The sequence below is a fragment of the Pleurodeles waltl genome, chromosome 2_2 (genome assembly GCF_031143425.1).
Source record: "Pleurodeles waltl isolate 20211129_DDA chromosome 2_2, aPleWal1.hap1.20221129, whole genome shotgun sequence".
Classification (NCBI taxonomy): Eukaryota; Metazoa; Chordata; class Amphibia; order Caudata; family Salamandridae; genus Pleurodeles; species Pleurodeles waltl.
The window spans coordinates 943,904,697-943,923,754 of record NC_090439.1 but is presented as its reverse complement, the minus strand read 5'-3'; the positions used below and the strand labels follow the sequence as shown (position 1 = coordinate 943,923,754).

The following is a 19,058-nucleotide window of genomic DNA, read 5'->3' as shown; positions in this document are numbered from 1 at the left end:
GTAGCCTTAAGAAAATCAAAACAGGTTCCAACCCTACCAAGGTCAAGCTCCAGGAGCTCTTGGCAGAGTATGCAAGGGACCACCTTTCTGAGGAGGAAGGCCTCCCCTCAGATGGGGAAGAAGTTAGGGATCAGGGGGAAGAACTCCCCGCCTCAACCTAACTAGTAGACCAGGGTTCCAAGATTCCTGTCTCCAAAGATAGTATTCACAGGATCTGGATCTTCCACAGGGTAGTCCAGCTCCTATGAGAACATTGAGGACAGCCTCAATGAAGAGGACATCCTTTCAGCAAAGATGGATAAAAATATTAGCTTTGGAGAAACAGATCCTGGTGAAAGATAGGGAGAGAATAGAAATGGGTTTAGAACCCATAAATGGTGGCAGCGACAAGATAACTAGGGATAGAGAGTATTCTGACACCCCTAAAATCCCTAAAGGGATTGTTCCCAAATAGAAGGATGGTGATGACATTGCTGAGTGGTTCATAGCCGTTGAGAGGGCCTATGGAACCTGAAAATTCAAAAAGTCTCATTGGGGAGCTCTCCTTTGGGAACTGTTTACTGGTAAGTGTAGGGATAGGCTCCTCACACTCACTGGTGCAGATGCTGAATCCTATGACCTCATGAAGGCTACCCTGATTGAGGGATTTGGATCTATTAATGATGGGTATAGAATTAGGTTCAGGGGGGCTCACAAAACCTCAAGCCAGTCCGGGGTTGATTTTGCAGACTACTCAGTGAAAACGCTGGGTGGTTGGGTAACTGGAAAAGAATTGCATGATTATGATGGGCTTTATAATTTGTTTATGAAAGAACACATTTTAAGGAACTACTTCAATGAAAAGTTGGATCGGTATCTGGTAGACCTAGATCCAATTTCTCCCCAAGAATTGGGAAAGAAGGCATACCACTGGGTCAAGACTATGGTGACCAGGACTTCCACTTGGTGACCAAAAGAAAGGGGTTACAAAGCCTCCCTAGGAGAAAGTGGGTGACACTCCTAGAAGTAAAGAAAAAGAGTCCTCTGTAGACCCCCAGAAACCTGTCCAGGTGGGTGGGACCCAATAGGCCGCAAAACACATCCCAAAACAAAAGTGGATACCAGGGTAAGAACTGGTATGCCACTAAGGCATGGTGCCACAACTGTACACAGACAGGGCACCACACCAAGGGTACTTCTTGTCCCAAAAACAAACCCCCTAGGAAAAAACCCAGGGGTGACCAGTGTAGCCATTGGGGATGACTACTCAGATGAGGAAGTCCTCATAGCCTTCAACTGGAAAATGGTCCTAACAGGTGAGTTGGAGATTAAAGGGGGAAGTAGACATTTCCACCACCTACTGGTGAATGGAATCCCAGCCACTGCCATGAGAGAGACTTGTGCCAGTCACACTATTGTGCATGACAGGCTGGTGCTCTAAACTAGTGCATCCCAGGTAAGACTGCCAGAGTATGGGGTTAGCCCAGACAAGGTCACTAATAGGCCTGTGGCTTTAGTGCCCCTAGAAGTGGGTGGGATTTTTAGCTGGAGAAGGGTGGTAGTCAGTACCGACCTCCCCCTGGATTGTCTCCTTAGAAATGACTACCCAGAGGTTAGTCAGAGCCCAAAAGAGGAACTGGTCCAGTACCAGCCCTTTCCCAAGGACTCTGGAGGTACTACCCCTGCAGGGTCTAAAGGTAGGCCCCAGAATAGAAAAAATAGAAAACAGGGCAGGAAAGGTGGGCAACCTTTAGCCAAGGTTCCAGTATGCCTGGGAGATTCTGCTCCAGTAGGGGAACACTCCAAATGTGGCACTGGTAAAGTCAAACCAGACCCACAAGAAGTCCTGACTAGTCAGGCAACTGTTATGCATGAGTGGGTGGCTCCTCAGTGTAGGAAAGTCCTCCTTTTTTGCCTGATCACCCCCACTCTTTTTGGATAGGTACTGGTGGTTACTGACTCTTGGCTGTGCCCTGGGTACTGCTAACCAGTCCCAGGGCCTGTGCTCTGTGTAAAATGGATATGCAAATTAGGCTAATTATAATTGGCTAAGTTAACCTACCTATAAGTCCCTAGTATATGGTAGGGCATGTTGGTTTAGGGACCACAGCATAGGTGGTGCACACCTAGGTGCACTGCTGAGGTGCCCAGTGTCATTTTAAAAGCAAGCCTGCCTTGCTGGCTGCTTTTAAATTAAAGTTATAGGCAAATTCGACTTTGGAATTAAAGGTACTTCCAAAGTCTTAAACTACCTTATTTTTACATATAAGTCACCCCTAAGGTGTGCCCTATGTGCCCCTAGGGCTGGGTGCCATGTAACTATAAGCAGGGACTTTATAAAAATAGATTTATAAGCCCTGGTGAGGTAAAAACAGCCAAATTCGTTTTTCCCTCATTGAAGTAAATGGCCTTCATAGGCTAGAATGGGCAGACTTTATTTTAAATTTTAAAGTCTCCTTAAATGTTACATACCAAGAATTTGGTATCAAATTAATTGTTGTAATAAATCCCACAACTTCCAGTTGTTGGATTTAATATAACTTGTTCAGGTAAAAAGTTTAGATCTTACCTAAAAAGTTGCCAATTTCAGCTCTGCATTGTTTTTGCTGCTGTGCTCTGATTGGCCAGCCTGCAGCAGCTTCTGCCAGGCTGCCTTGATGAGGTGTGAAGTGGCCTGGCTTCACACAAAGGAATGTGCTTGGGGGAGAGAATCTCCCCTCAGCAGATGGTGAGGCAGGAAGGGGAGGACTGCCAAACTGGTCTTCAAAGGCAGAGAAGGACATCTGGAGCACCCAGCAACACCCCCACATCCTGCAACCCCAGACAACTAGGTGCCCCCTTGATTAGATTAGGAGAGGGCAGGAGAGGGGTGTGTTTATGATTTTTAGCCACACCAGTGGGTGGGCTCAGCCAGATGTAACCTCCAAAAATCAGATTCAGCCATGTTGGATTTTTAGAGACTGTTGCCTTTTGGGATGGATTTTTGCCACACTTCCCAGGAAGTGGTCATCACAGGGGGACGACCCTGTACCTGATTGGAGGACCAGGACCCCCCTGCTTTTCACCCAGGAGCAAGGATAAAACTGTCAGACCTGCCCCCACACCTCAGATCCCCGCCAACTTTCAAGAAGAAGGAACTTAAGGAGAAGAAGGACTGCCCTGCTGGACCCCTGGCCTGCACCTGGACCCTGCACTCAGAAGGACTGCACCAGCTGCACACTTGGGCTTCACCACAAGAAGGACTTTGCCTGGCTTCAACTGGTTCAAGGAGGGACTCCCTGTTTGCTACAGGTGAAAAATTGCTATCCAGAGTCCCCTGCACCAACTCCTAAAAAAGAGACCAGTTGACCACTGCCCAGTGGCCAAAAAGGAGTTTGCGCCCGGTGCATTCTGGGAGTTGAAGTCCGCACCCCCCAAGGACCATCACAGAACTTCTGGACCCTTGGGGTGAGCTGTGGACCCCAAAAGAACCTTAAAAGAACATCTGGGTGAAGCCCCAGAAGTTTGGAAAAGATTTGAGAATTTTTGAAAAAAAGCTCCAGAGAGGGACCGACCCGCCGCGGAAATTCTAGCCGGCTTGCCTCAACCGCGACCCGGCCTGACTTCGTGGTTCGTCCCGGTAAAGAAAAACATCCGAAAAAGAGACTAAGTCCGAAGGTAAAAAGTTGACCGGGACCTCCCAGCCATCGTATCCGAGAAGGGCTCCACGGACGTCGGATCAAGATCCAGGTTTACCCCGGTCGAAGGATTTTCATCTCGAAAAAACGACTAAGTCCGAAGGTAGAAATCACCACCGAGGAAACCCACATCGCGTATCCGGACAAGGGCTCCAGGAGGTCGGATTCAACTGGCAGGTTCGTCCCGGTGAAGAAAAACTTCAAAATAAAGACTAAGTCAGAAGGTAACTTTTTAACCGAGGCCTCCCGCGACTTGTAGCCGAGCAGGGCTCCATCGCGGTCGGCCTGAAACTTTGACTTTGTCCCGGTCCTGGTGCAACCAGATGACCCAATTGGCGCTTTTTGTTTCTAAGCGCTAGAAAAATAATAATACTTTAAAAATTCATATCTCCGGTTCCCCTGAACCAATTTTATTCGTTTTTGTGTCATTTTAAAGATAAAAATATAAACTATTTTTATAAATTGGTTTTGGATTTTTAAACTGTTTCCTGTGTTTTATTTAATTATTGTTTTGTGATATTTGAATGCTTTACACACTGTCTCCTAAGTTAAGCCTTGACGCTCGTTGCCAAGCTACCAAGGGTTGAGCTGGGATTAATTTACTGAGACCTAACTGGACCTAGGTGGAGGTTAGTGGCTTGTTGCTAGGTGTAGGTACCTACCTGCCCTTACCAATGACCCATTTTCCAACACTCAGCTAACAGAGGAAAGAGTGGAAGAAGGGTGTTTACTACAAGAAGTAGCAACACCCCCACTCTACCACAGCAGACAGGCACCCTGATCCCAAAAGAAGCCTGTAAATTAGCCCCTTCCCTTCTTGGTGAAGAGCTAAAGGTGAGGTTCTGGGAACTGATAGCTGTCAGTGGACTCTGCTGGGTGTTAGCTTTTATGGCTGCACTGTCCTTGGCATGGTGGTCTGACGCCATGCCAAATAGCAAGTTAAGCCCCCTGACCCTGTTGGTCATGGTGGGGTTACTCCAGCTGTGGGTAACCTCTTTGGGTAAGCTGGGGTGACCTGGGCTAAGATAAGATTAGCAGAGGTGGATACCTCTAACCCCAAAATAAAAAACGAGGCTTTGGTGACGTGCTGCGTCTCTGCACCTATACCCTACCTTGATGAGGGGGTGTCCAACGCAGGTGCGTGCCAAAAGTCCAGGGGATGATGGGGAATGGCTGTGAAGATGTAAGGAGCAGTCTTTTGTCAGTAGGATGGAAAGTACCCCTACAGTGTCTAAGTCCATTCTCAGACATTGTAAGTACAGTGTGGCAATATTAAGTATATGGTCTGGGAGTTTGTCAAAACAAACTCCACAGTTCCATAATGGCTATACTAAATACTTGGAAGTTTGGTATCAAACATTTCAGAATAATAAACCCACACTGATACCAGTGTTAGATTTATTAAAAAAATGCACACAGACGGCATCTTAGAGATGCCTCCTGTATTTTACCCAATCCTTCAGTGCAGGACTGACTGGTCTGTGCCAGCCTGCCACTGAAAGACGAGTTTCTGACACCCTGGTGTGAGAGCCTCTGTGCTCCCTGAGACCAGAAACAAAGCCTGCACTGGGTGGAGGTGCTTCACACCTCCCCCGTACAGGAACTGTAACACCTAGCAGTGAGCCTCAAAGGCTCAGGCTTCCTGTTATAATGCCCCTTGTCACTCTAGCTAGTGGAGATGCCCAGCTCCCAGACAAAGCCCCCACATTTGGCAGCACGTCCAGAGGGATAATTACAAAAAAACAAGGAGGAGTCACCACCTCATCCAGGATCACCCTTAAGGTGTCCAGAGCTGAAGCGATCCCCTCCTTGCAGAATCCTCCATCTTGGTTGGAGGATCAGGGCCAATAGGGATAGTAATGTGCCCCCCTCCCCAAAGGGAGTGGGCACCAGGATGCTGTAGCCACCCTCAGGGACAGTAGTCATTGGATACTGCACTCTGACCCCTAAAACGCCCCTAAATCTTATATGTAATGGCTCCCTGAACCAACCTAGTCAGATTTCTGACAACCTCACAAGAAGAAGAAGGACTGCTTAGCTGCAACCCCAGCAGAGAATGAAAGAAGACAACAACTGACTTGGCACCAACCGTACCGGCCTGTCTCCTGCTTCAAAGAACCTGCAAAAGAAAAGCAATGTGTCCTGCAGGTCCAGCGACCTCTGAAAAACCTCCAGAGGACTGTCTTCATCACAGAGCATCAAGAACTCCTGTGAACTGCGGCCCTGTCCACAGAAAAACAGAAAAAGAAACCTCTTCTCAAGGACTCCCACCTCACTCCAGAAGCGTGAGTCCTAACCATTCTGCACCCGACGCCCACGGCCTGAGTCCAGGTGGCCCAACTGACCAGAGAGGACCCCAGGTGATGGAAACTAAGAGACCACCTTGGGTTGACCTCTCCACCCTTCCATGATGACACCTACAGAGGGAACCCTGAGGACACCTCTGACAGTGACTGCCCTGGATGAAGATAATTGACAACAAAGGACCCACTGCACCAGCGGGCCCCAGGCCTTGGAGAAATCGATATCCCATCCAGCAACGATGAACAGGTGGCTCTCTTCCCTGTCAGACTGGTGGTGTGCCGGAGACACCCCCCTGGACCTTACCTGCAGTGCCTGAGTGACCCCTGGGATCCCCTCATAGAGTTTCATTGGAAACCCGATGCCCTGTTTGCACCCTGAACCCGGCCGCCCCAGTGCCGCTGAGGGTGTGGCATTGATGCCTACTTCCGGCCCCTCAAATGCTCCTCTAATCCCCCCTGGTCTGCCCTCCGAGCCGTGGGTACTTACCTGCTGGTATACCGAATTCCAAGTACCCCCTGTCTCCATAGGAACCCACGTACAAATTACTCAACTTTGACCTCTGCACCCAATTGGCCACGTGTTCCTGGTGGTGGGTGTTTGGGGTTCACTTGAACCCCCAACGGTGGACTACCTATATCCCGGAGACTGGAACTGTAAGTTGTGTACTTACCTCTAAAACTGTACTTTATTTTCTTCCCCCTTGAAGTGTTCTGAAAATGCAGTGTTCAATTTTAAAATAGATATTCTCTGTTTTCTTAAAAACTGTTTACTTGACTAAAGTGAAACACTGCAACAGTATTTACTTCTGAACTGAGTCTTGTGGGTCTAGTAATAAAGTAATAAAAATATATTTTTCTATATAAAATCCTATTGGTCTGGTGTTAAGTCTTTGAGTGTGTGTGTCTTCTATTGCTTGCCTGTGTACAACAAATACTTAATACTGCCCTCTGATAAGCCTAACCGCTCGACCACACTACCACAAATAGAGCATTAGTATTATCTATTATATATAGCCTCTGTCACGCCTCTTGGGGAACCCCTGGACTCTGTGCACACTATATCTCATTTTGATATAGTATACACAGAGCCAGCTTCCTACATTGACATTCACTGCTGCATGAATTTCGAATCAGCCTAATTTAGAATGTTGCAGTATTGGCTAAAATGTGTGACATGAGTATTTTGTACAGTGTAGGGGCTGCATCACCACATTCCTCAGGTGAGTTACCTTTATAGGAAATATTTAACATAAGTATCCTGAATTGACCACCGTTAAAATGCTGTTGGTAGCAAATGGAAATAGTAACAAAACACACGCAATAACGTTGTTACTACTATGACTTTGCTGCTGTGTGAATATCCTCAAAACTATGGCCCATATTTATACTTTTTGACGCAAAACTGCGCCAACGCAGTTTTGCGTCAAAAAAATTAGCGCCGGCTAACGCCATTCTGAAGCACCATGCGGGCGCCGTATTTATTGAATGACGTTAGCCGGCGTTAACCGCCGGCGCTGTCTGGTGTGCGTTAAAAAAAACGACGTACACCAGGCAGCGCCGGCGTAGGGGGGAAATGGCGTATGGGCATCCAGAAATGGTGCAAGTCAGGCTGAGGCAAAAAATTCGCCACAACCCGATTTGCGCAATTTTTTTACGACGCCCATCCCCCATTGAAATGACTCCTGTCTTAGCAAAGACAGGAGTCATGCCCCCTTGCCCAATGGCCATGCCCAGGGGACTTCTGTCCCCTGGGCATGGTCATTGGGCATAGTGGCATGTAGGGGGGCACAAATCAGGCCCCCCTATGCCACAACAAAAAAAATAAAAAATACTTACCTGGACTTACCTTAATGTCCCTGGGGTGGGTCCCTCCATCCTTGGGTGTCCTCCTGGGGTGGGCAAGGGTGGCAGGGGGGGTCCCTGGGGGCTTGGGAGGGCACCTCTGGGCTCATTCTGAGCCCACAGGTCCCTTAACGCCTGCCCTGACCCAGGCGCTAAAATCCGGCGCAAATGCGGGTTTTTTAGTCCCGCCCACTCCCGGGCGTCATTTTTGCCCGGGAGTATAAATACGACGCATATGCATCGCAGTCATTTTTTAAGACGGGAACGCCTACCTTGCATATCATTAACGCAAGGAAGGTGTTCACGCAAAAAAATGACGCTAACTCCATGAACTTTGGCGCTAGACGCGTCTAACGGCAAAGTATAAATATGGAGTTAGTTTTGCGTCGAATTTGCGTTGAAAAAAACGACGCAAATTCGGCGCAAACGGAGTATAAATATGCCCCTATATATCTGAAACTAATTTTGAGCAACATAGACGTAATTTTCGCTTTATAGTATAACTTCCAGATTTAGCATAGACTTATAAACAAAGTATCCTCTAGGGTCAGGTGACAAAATAGGTACTGAAAAGTAGGCAAACACAATTATTGTGAGTATCAATACGTAACGTACAATGACAGAAGCATAATCATGTATCCTTTTAAACATGCAAGAACCAACAAACATACTGTAAGAATAACAATACCAAATAGAAGGGAACTCGTTTTACTAGCGAATTGAAGTGCATCCATTAATATAGTTAAAGAAACATACCTTTTTAAATGTATCACATCCAGAGGGTTTTGATCACTTCTCCTACTGCAGATGCTTCCCATCCATGTTTAACTTGCAGCCTGCTGTGCAGAACACCCCCTCCTGTTTACTGTCACCACGCTACATCACCAGCTAATGAAATATATTTGTAATAATTGAATCTCGCTTTAGCACCTGCTGCAAGCTCTCTTCACCTCCCCACAGTCTGTGAGGACGCTTTTCAGAATACTCTTACTATCCTTCAATGTCACTCCTAAAACGTGGCGGCCCTATGTTTAACACTTTCCAGCCCCTGGCTGTCTGCCTGAGCAGAACCCTGGAATCTCTCCTCAGATCTGATATCACACTGCTTCTCTAATGTTACCCCCACCCTGTCTGGATGAGATGGCATTCCCATGGAACGAAAAAAAAAACTTAACAAAAAACATCTGTACAATTTTAAATCGGTTGTTTTACTTATTTCCCCCCAAATCCTACATATGGACTGACCCCTGTTCATTCCACATTGCTGTTTGATCCCAACTGAGCTAGTCATTAATATGCAGCATTCTTACCGGGGGAGGTTAGGCATGCATTCTAGTGCCACCTGAAATAGAAATATTTTCTGAATAAACGTGGCATCTTCCAGGCACTCCTCTAAATATCCGCCCCCTTCCCCAACTCCACCCCCCACTACAAACTGGCTGCTGGGCAATGTGTAACTAAAATGAATTCCATTCTGGGGACACATTGGGATGAGAAATGGGGGCTTTTAGTTGGAGTGGCATGTTATTCCCAGAAGCAAAGTCTGTCTCTAGGCAAGATTAACAGTATTATTGTCTCCGGTTTGCAGCGATGATTATGATTAATGCTGTCGTGATGATGTATTGTTGTATTATTCAAATAAAGCTTCAGCCTTTGCCTACTAATGTTTTTCTGATGCTGATTTAATTAAATTTAGAAAGGAGGAAGTTGAAAAGAAAATGTCACTATCAACGCGCCATGGGCCAAAATTCTGTGCTCTGTCTACACAAATGATTTTTATACCTACTTTCTGTGGTTTACGCATTTTAATAATTGCCATGTTTGATTCTGGATAAATGTCCTGTTATACAATGCAGATTGACTTTCAGAACTCTTTTAGCAAAATGGACTGAAATGACTTAAGGCCAGATTCACCATAAATAGAAAATCTGCTCTAGCAGTAGTACTCCTGTGAACAGATGCAGATTGAGTACTTTTTGCAACAAACAAACTTTAGCAGATGGACACCTGTCACAGGTTTCCAGACATACTTTGGGTGGTATCATGCAACATCTTTAAACTGCTGTTTTCAGGATGCTCCATTGTACACACAATACTATTCTGTACTGTGGAAGGTTGCCCCAGTCTGCAATTGTAAACTTTTTCATTTCCTTTTTTTATCCATAGTGGCCAGGGAGGTAGCTTTCATTGATGAAGAAGGTGCAAAGGCAACAGGGCCCACTGAACCTTGATCATTGCTGTATTTTATAATTCAAACAGAATTCAGTGGGCCAGTCTCGTTCCTTAAACTAGGGCTCATGACACTGGTAAAGCTACTGACGTGTAACATTTTTGCAGATGGAGAAACCTTTTTCTCTACATCCCCACAACGTTTGGGGGATTTCCACTACCCTTGTGACCTTTTAGAGAGTTTACTCCGTCCCTTGTTGTGGCAAATCTCTGACTATTTCCAGGGTGGTGAAGTGTCAAGGAGAAATTAGTGAATGCCTGCTGAATCAAACGTTTATGGGCATTTAAAAACTAAAAAGAGAAACCTTACCTTCTTTGGCCCATTCCCTATCACTTGTGACACACCATACAATGGCACGGTAACCAACCACATTTACATCTGCCTGGGAACATTTTGGGATGATACCAGACAGATTTCAATCAGATGCCTTTGTCCATACATGTATATTAACACCCCAAAATAACGTTACTTACACGCACATATACACACCTCTTCCCCCCAGCCACTCACCCTGCTCTGGCTGGCATAGGGGCTCTGCCAGCTCTTTTGTCTAACATTTATTTAATTGATAGTGACTACTCAACTCGTTCTGGCAATACGAGTCAGTAAATCTCTGTGATGGCTGGCTCATTCGTATGAAGGTGCCTGTGCTGACTGTCAAAGTGATTGTTCAGGACTGTCAAAAACACAAACCTTGCCTGAAATGCCTTCATGCCTCAGAGTCTCCTCCTTGGTGATGTACAGAAGTGTCAGTGGTAAAGGTAATCACGGGCTCGTTAAGATCAAGCCCTACAGTGCTCAGGGCTACACTTCATTCAGTTTTACAACCCACCCCTTCACGTCTCAGGGTGGGGTAGTGTCAGTAACCCACACTGACCTCACCCCTTCCCATCTTCTCCCAGGGAGGGGGTAGTGTCAATGACAGACCCCCGCCTGCACCAAGATGGGAAGCGTTGAAATGTAAAGAAACAAGAACATTTGATGTAGCTGTTAAGCAGTCACCTGCTCTCACAGGCGTCTCCAACTTGCGTTCTGTGAAGTTGTTAGAGTGCGATACAGATGCATGGTGGGAGACGTGAAGTTTAATATTGGAACAGATCTGCAGAGCAGCAACTGCAAGATATAGTTTATTTTTACATGCTTTTAAGCATCAGGGCCAAAAACAGTATTCTATCAGATGGAAGAAGGCCAGCATAGTGCACCTTCATCAACAGGTGGATTATTCAGATGTAGAATATGAAAGATTCATGTTGATGTATTTCTTTTTGTATAGTCTTTAATCCACATGTTTAGATATGCGCAGAATGAAAATTTATATATATATTTTACCTACTGGTTTTGTCAGTAAGGAGTTATAGTTAGGACTTAGATTCCATGGAAAGGGTATTTTTTGTTTTGCTAATAACTTTGGCCCCATTTGACAAATCCCCATGAAACTTTCAAAACTAGTTTGACAGACACTTTAACTGCTGCTGTATGTGAAGTTTTGGGGGTGGTCTGTCAAGCTGGGACTGAGAAAAAGGGGTGGTCCTAAAATGCATTTTCCTCATGTAATTTCCCATTGGGAATAGACATTACTACAGCATCAACCGCAGAATGAAATTACACCACATTTGGCAGAAAGCTAGATCTTGGTCCAGAAAGAGTGCTTTCTGTCATTTGGTGTATTTGGTCCAGAAAGAGTGCTTTCTGTAATTTGGTGTAAATCTGTTCAGTAGTTTTGGAGTGATTAAAGTATAAAAAAAATATGTATATTTAAAGATGTGGATCCACCACGGATCGTCCACTGATCGGGGTGGATTCGCAGATCCATGCCCCAACAGCAATGCCATGATTGGCTGGCTGCAATCTGAAAGGAGAGTTTAGACCGACATTTTGTTTATCGGGAAAATAAAATTTCAAAGTGAAAGAGTTGGTCAGGATAGAGGTACCCTGACCCCATGGGACTAATGGAGGGCTCTGTGAGGGACCCCTCATGGGCAAGAAATTGTACAAAACAAATGTTCTGAGTCTGTGAGTATCGGCAGAGCCACTCAGCTCATCTCGAATTCTCATGGATTCAGATCCAAATTTTAAAAGATAACACATACACCCACTCCCACACCCATTCACCAACTCACACACCCACTCACAGACCCACACAGCATTCACTCACACACACAAACAACCACTTAAACATCTAAACATCCACTCACACATCCACTCACAGACCCACAAAGCCACTCACACACCAATGTACACACCCACACAATTACTAACACACCCACACAGCAACTCCTACACCCACTCACAGACCCACAAAGCCAATTGCACACACAGTCACACATTCACACACCCACCACACACACTTACATACTCGGGTTACTGGGACGTTACAGTTAGGAAACATCATTAAAAATCCATAGAAGTACACTGAAAAACAAAGGTACAGGGATATATTAGGAAATACAATTTTTAAAAAACTTAGAAATTCACTGAAAAAAGCCAAAGGTTACAGGGCAGATACAGTTTTTAAAGGTTTTTATGCCAGTATAGCCCAGCTATGGAGGGCTATAAGGCTATTAGAACATTCCGCCACTAGACGGTAGAATGTTTATATATATATATATATATATATATATATATATATATATATATATATATATGTCTCATGGAGCCAGAGGGGATTTCAATCTCCTTGGGCTCTGTGAGGCCTTTGCTCACAGTCACAGTTCCGGGCTTCTACCAGCTATTAGAAGCCTGAAGCACTCCATTGTTTTCAAAGGAGCTCCCAACATTTCAGTGTTCTAAAATAGCTTTAGAGCCCGCCATAGCGGGCTCTACCAGCCATTAAAGGCCCGTTCATGTGTTAAAAGCCCAAGGGGAGGGCCTTTAACAAGGGAGAGGGCCTTTAATGGCCGGTAGTGCCCGCTACCACGGGCTATAAGGCTATTAGAACATTCTGCACTAGAGGGCAGAATGTTCTAATAAATAAAACAAAGTCGGCACGGAGCCTAAGGGGATTAAAATCCCTTCGGGCTCCATGAGGCCTTTGTTCATAGCTATTGCTGTGAACAAAGAGAACATTGGCATGTTGACCTCAGGCTTTTACCAGCCAGTAAAAGCCTGGAGCAATCCTTTGTCTCCAATGGAGCTCCCAACATCCCAATGTTCTAATTGTTCTTTAGAACACTCTAAAAAGCTGCAGTAGAACACACAGGAATCAACTGACAGACTGCTCCTGTTGGAAGCACATGTTTTAAAGAGAATGTCAGCCTTCATTTTCATATGGTTGGGAAAGATAGTGTGAATTTATAGAAAATATACTCTTATTTTATGTTCTGGAGCACCTTCCATCACCTCTGTGGGTAAATCATGAGAAAACAGTTTTCTCTAAAAGATGATTCATGAAATCCCAGCTGGATAACATTACATTAAAATGCACCACAATTCCTAAAATTAGTGTGTTGCCATCACCAAATGATTATATTGTAACTAAAATCTGTTATCACCCTTTATACATTCTCCTTTTTGGGACCCTCAAAACCTGTTGTTCACTACAGTGCACTTCAATTGTGTTCTATAAAGCATATTGGTCCCAAGATGGCTGTCAGCACTTCCTGGTTGAAGTGCTGGCAGTCAATCTCTTCTCACCACGAGATCTGTGCTTAGGCTCCACCCAGATATACAAATTTGGGTTTCTGTAATTATCTCAAAAACTATTGAATGGATTTACAACAAATAATAATAAAAGGGTTCTTTCTGGAACCTTTCTGGCAAGTTGGTGAAATTCAGTCCAGCGGTTTGGGCTACAGTTACTTCTAAAATCTCTATGGGACTTAACATTGGAAACTCACTTCTTTGACCCCCACCCCCTTTTTCTCGGCTTCCACTTGACATACTACCCCAAAACTCTCCATGCACAACAAGACCCAACTTGACATTTTCTTGTGAAATTTCATGAAGGTTCCTCAAACTGCACCAAAGATGTAGACAAGTCAAAAAACGCTTTACCTACGGAAACTAGGTCCTAATTAAAGCAACGCACTGGTGGCTGCCAGTAGGTAACTCATATATATATATATATATATATACATATATATATATATATATATAGGTATATATATGTGTGTATATATATGTGTGTGTATATGTGTGTAAGCATGTATGTATATGTATATATATATATAGACATGTATATATGTATGTATATATGTATGCATACATATATGTATGCGTATATATACATATGTATGTATATATGTATATGTATGTCTATATATACATATTAGTGTATATGTGTGTGTCTTTGTATATATATGTGTGTGTATATATATATATATATATTTATATAGAGATATATATATATATATATATATATATATATATATATATATATATATATATATATATATATAACTCATCCACTGTTAAAGGAAGGGACTACCCTTTATTGTTATATTATCACTGTTTTTTCCTCCCTAAATTAACCAAAAAGTTAGATTTTAGATGTGGCTGACAACATCAATGTCAGCACTGTCAGAGAATGTGAAGCTTGACCACCTCCTCCGATTACAAGACTTCCTGGAAATGCATTTGAAATGCAGATGGCAACAAACCGACATTGTTAGACCCGACAGTCTTAGGGTGGTCTTCTCTGTGAGAAGACGGAGGTCACCATTGTGGAGCTTGAGATATGCCTGCGCTGAGCTGGTGGGGTGTTTTCTGTGGTATTGGAGTTGCGTTGATATGTGGAGGTCTGGGACCTATGACCCTGCATACACTGAGCGCACCTGCCCCGTGCGGGGCCTGAGTTGGCGTCGTGGCTACATGGAGCTTCATTTCTGCTCCTTGGAGTAAGGTATGGTGGTGATACATCCTGTTATTTCTCACTTGAAGTGAGATGGGGCGGCATCGCCAGACCACACGTGCAGGGGAATACGATGGAAGAATATACTACGACTACCAAGCTGCCACAGGACTCGTATGGGTGGGTCTGGAGAGACATTGGGGGTGCCGGCCACTGTGGAGGAGCCCTCATGCACTGAACTGGTAGCTGCTTTACAGTGCGCTAGAGATGCCCTGGAGGGAAAAATAGAAACAGTGGGTGTTGAGGTGAACCTTATTCGAGTCGACCTCTGCAAGGTTTCTGATAAGATCATGGTGGCGGAGGGGTCTATCGAGGGCTTGCAGACGGTAGTTGGAATCCTGCGCAAACAGATGGCGCAGGTCACTTCAACTGCTGGGACGTTGGAGGAATCAGAGGACAGATCCTGACGGAACAAGGTGTGCCTCCTCGGCTTTCCGGAATGGGTGGAAGGCTCTGCAGCACAGGTCTTCATTGAGCAATGGATCAGAGATGTATTGCAACCTGAGGGGTTATCTAGGGTGTTTGTGGTGGAGTGTGCACACAGGGCTCTGGTTGCTCCTCCTCAGCCCAAGGTGCCGCCGAGGGCCATTATTGCGTGCCTTCTGAATTATAAAGACAGGGACTGTATCCTGCAGACCGCCCGTGAGACCGATAGGGCTGTCTTTGAAAATTGCAAAATTTCCATTTACCGAGACTATACGAATAAGATCCAGACCTCCCAAAAGGGGTTTTTGGAGGTGAAGGACAAGCTTCGTGCCATGAACATCAGATACATGTTGTTGTATCCGGCACATGAAGGTGATCTCTGGAGGCAAATCGCATTTCTTTGATCGTCCTGAGGAGGTATGGAGATGGTTGGAGATGTGGGACAAGGTTGGCCCGGGTCGTTCTGGGTGGTCTGGAGTTGGCTCGGCTCGTACTTCTGGAGTGGACGGCACAGACTGGAGGAGGCATGGGGAGGGCCAGATGCAGGCCTCTGTGTTAGAAGAATTGAAATCCAACAGGATGGTACTATGGCGGTGGTGGATCCAGAGCAGGCCATCAAACTTGCTGACTCATCAGAAGGGGGAGCGGAGATGCTCTCTGTTGATTCTTGAATTTACTGGCCTTTGGTGGATACTGCTCTTGCGGACCCACCATGGGTCATGTGCTTAGGCCTGAGGCGCAAGCCTCGCATAGCAGGGAGCAATGGAAATGCTAAGGTTTTTGGTTTAAGGGGCTCTACAAATATCTGTATTTTACAAATGGGGGGAAATTGCTTTTCTGAGACTATGATTGGTTGGGGGTGGGTGGGTCACCGTCTTCGGGACGGGGGAAGTCACTTCCACTGCTGTGGTAGGGCTTTTGGGCATTGGGGTTTTGGCTGTTGTCCTGGCAACATACATAAACATGGATCTACAGTATGTTTTGATATATCTGTTTTACTGTTTTTCCGGGGTGGGCACATGGATTTGGGGTTTTATAGTTCATGCAGGGTTGCATATGTTTGATGTTTACAACAGCAGTGCATTGTTGACCGTGGGATGTGCGGTATGGACGTGTCTTGCCTTCTCCTTTTGGGTGCGAGGTTGGTGGAGGAGACGCAGGGGGAGTGGTGGATATGAATTCTTAACATGGGTCGACAGATTAACATACTGACTTACTAGTTCTGACTGTAGGAAAATGGCCCTTGTTGCAGTTACCCCCGCTGTACGCTGTGCAGACAGTGAACATCGCAACAGGGGCTGGTGCACCCTACGCACTACAGCATTACCACTGGCTCTATTATGAGCTGACATCCATGTTGTAGGCCAAATCTGAGTCTTGATCTGACATCCCTGAATTCCTCCTCCCATACTACCATAGCAAAGTGACCCCAGTCTTAGGGCCTGAAGCTCAGAAGCGGTGTAGGTGAAGTGCTGACCATGTATGGCAGAACGAGGAGCTTGGCTGGTGCTGAGCACGGACGTCAACAGACAGGCTTGTCTTAGGTGCACCTTCAGCTCACCAGTGGCACTTCCATGCTCTGTTCCTCTCTTCAAAAAGTGCAGGCAACAGAGAATAGCCAGGCACTAGACTCCTAACTGGCTTAAAATGGTGGCCGGAATGGTAGAAGAGCGCTGATGACCCCCTATCAGACCTATTAACCATGCTAATGCCTGTTTCTTTTGTGCACAATTAATTTAAATAGGAAAACAACACAAGAAATATAATAAGTGATAATATAATAGGAAGTGGTATGCACCAAAATCCTATATAGGAAATGTTAAGCTAAGAAAATATTCAAATGATTTGCTTGGCTCACAAAATCACATGGAAACCGTGAATGTAATTAAAGCAAAATCCTCAACATTTTCCACCTGGGGGTAAACCCATTGATAAGGGTTACCTTATTTCCCACTAAGACCATTGTACGCTTTGCACTTTCCCAAAGGTTCATACAGTTTGCTTGCTTATGTGCTTTCTGCACTAGTAGCTATGCAGCTTTTTTGTGTATATGCCCCTTTTCACAACTGTATAGTGGCTTATGAATCTTTTCCAATGACAACCCATTTTGCAACTATGCAGTCTGCTTAGGACATTATGAAGTACCTATCACAAAAGACATGTCCCAATATATCAAGGCTTTCCTTCATGATGACTTGGTGGAAGTGGAAGGTGCTGCTATTCATCATCTGTTTTATTAAAAAATAAGAACATTGTGTTGTTACTCAGAAAATATCAATTTCATTTTGAAGCATAATCGGTACAAACACATAAATAATCTGAAACTCTGTGCTGGGTCTGTTTTCTTCATGGCAGTCCTGAGGGGACAGGTTTCTCGCCGTCTCTAGCTTCACTTGGTACCTTGTTTGACCTGCTTATTCCACTACTGAAGGGTTTCCTTGTTGTAAAAGGAGTTTCCGTCCTTCTGTTTCATTGAATGATACAGGTTTTACGATTGTCCTGATACATGAAGATGTTATCCTTCTAGTTTGTAGTGTGTTGACTACCCCTTGAGAGGAAATGTGTCCACTTATAATACAAAAATGAACATCGAGATGACATTTCGTTTGGAATGCTTTCAAATGCATTTCCTTGGAACAGCAGATCAGATTTACGAAGCTTGTTCCCGAGCTGCATGATCTAAGATTGATAAAAATTGTGTCCGTTTTTAAATAGAGCTTGGGAATGTGTACAATAGGACGCACTTATGCCACATTACTTATGTACTCTCACCTTGAGTAAACCAAATTAAATGATGGCGGTGATGCTACGAGGTGTAGAAGAAGCAGATTGCCTTTCTCATGTACAAAGGGATTCTTGATTATCTGCATCTGGTGCATCTCCTTTTCGCCATGGTAGTTCAGAGTTGAAGAGGGCTTCCACAGGGACAGTGACAATACAGACAAACTTTTCAACCATATTGCAAAGCAGCCACACTGCTGTATACATGGCTAAGAAATAACAGAGCCAGAAGGGGAAACTTCCACAGAAAAAAAGTTTTTTTGTTAGAAAAACCCTCACCCACCAGAGTTACCCCTTGGTGGCATGCTTCTTCATTGTGTTTCCTCCCGTTCTGCTGCAGAAGTTTCCCCTTCTGGGTTGAGTCTCTAAATACGTCTACTGAAGCTTCAAGGAGGATAGACCCTCCCCCTTAAACCCTCCTTCTCCCCCTTTGTTTGGCATAAGAAATAGCATAGACAAAGCCAATAGATGTTGCATACGTACAACCTATTGGCTTAGCTGTTGCTTGTGGTTTTTAAGCAAGGGTTGATTAGGTGATTTTCCCAGGATCGCAGGAGGTTAATTGCGCTGAATTCAAATTTTACTTACCAGTTTTAAAGTCAGCCATTAGACCGTGGAATGATATAATTATTAGTGCATTTTACAGATATAAATATATACATATATATATCGCACCAAAACAAAACATATTGATGTCCAACTCAATGAAGTACTGGTCTTTATTGAAATCAGAATGGCAGCATTTCCTTCCCTGACGCGTTTTGGCTGTTGTAGTTAGCCGTGTTCACAGTGAGCAGAGTCATATTGCAAATAATTACGTGTCTTTAATCACAATAGACACGTGACCAAAAGTGTAATCCTACTGTTACCACAATGCACCTGTAATGGTAGTTTAGAGTTGAAGAGGGCTTCCACAGGGACAGTGACAATGCAAACAAGATTTTCCGCCATATTGCATAGCAGCCACGCTG

At 44.8% G+C, this 19,058-nt stretch overlaps 1 protein-coding gene across 1 annotated transcript in view; it reads left to right on the top strand.

Moving 5' to 3' along the window:
* CSMD3 (CUB and Sushi multiple domains 3) overlaps positions 1-19,058 on the top strand; it is a 2,682,374-nt gene that overhangs the window by 1,978,752 nt on the left and 684,564 nt on the right. The gene's annotated exons all lie outside the window — the stretch shown is intronic.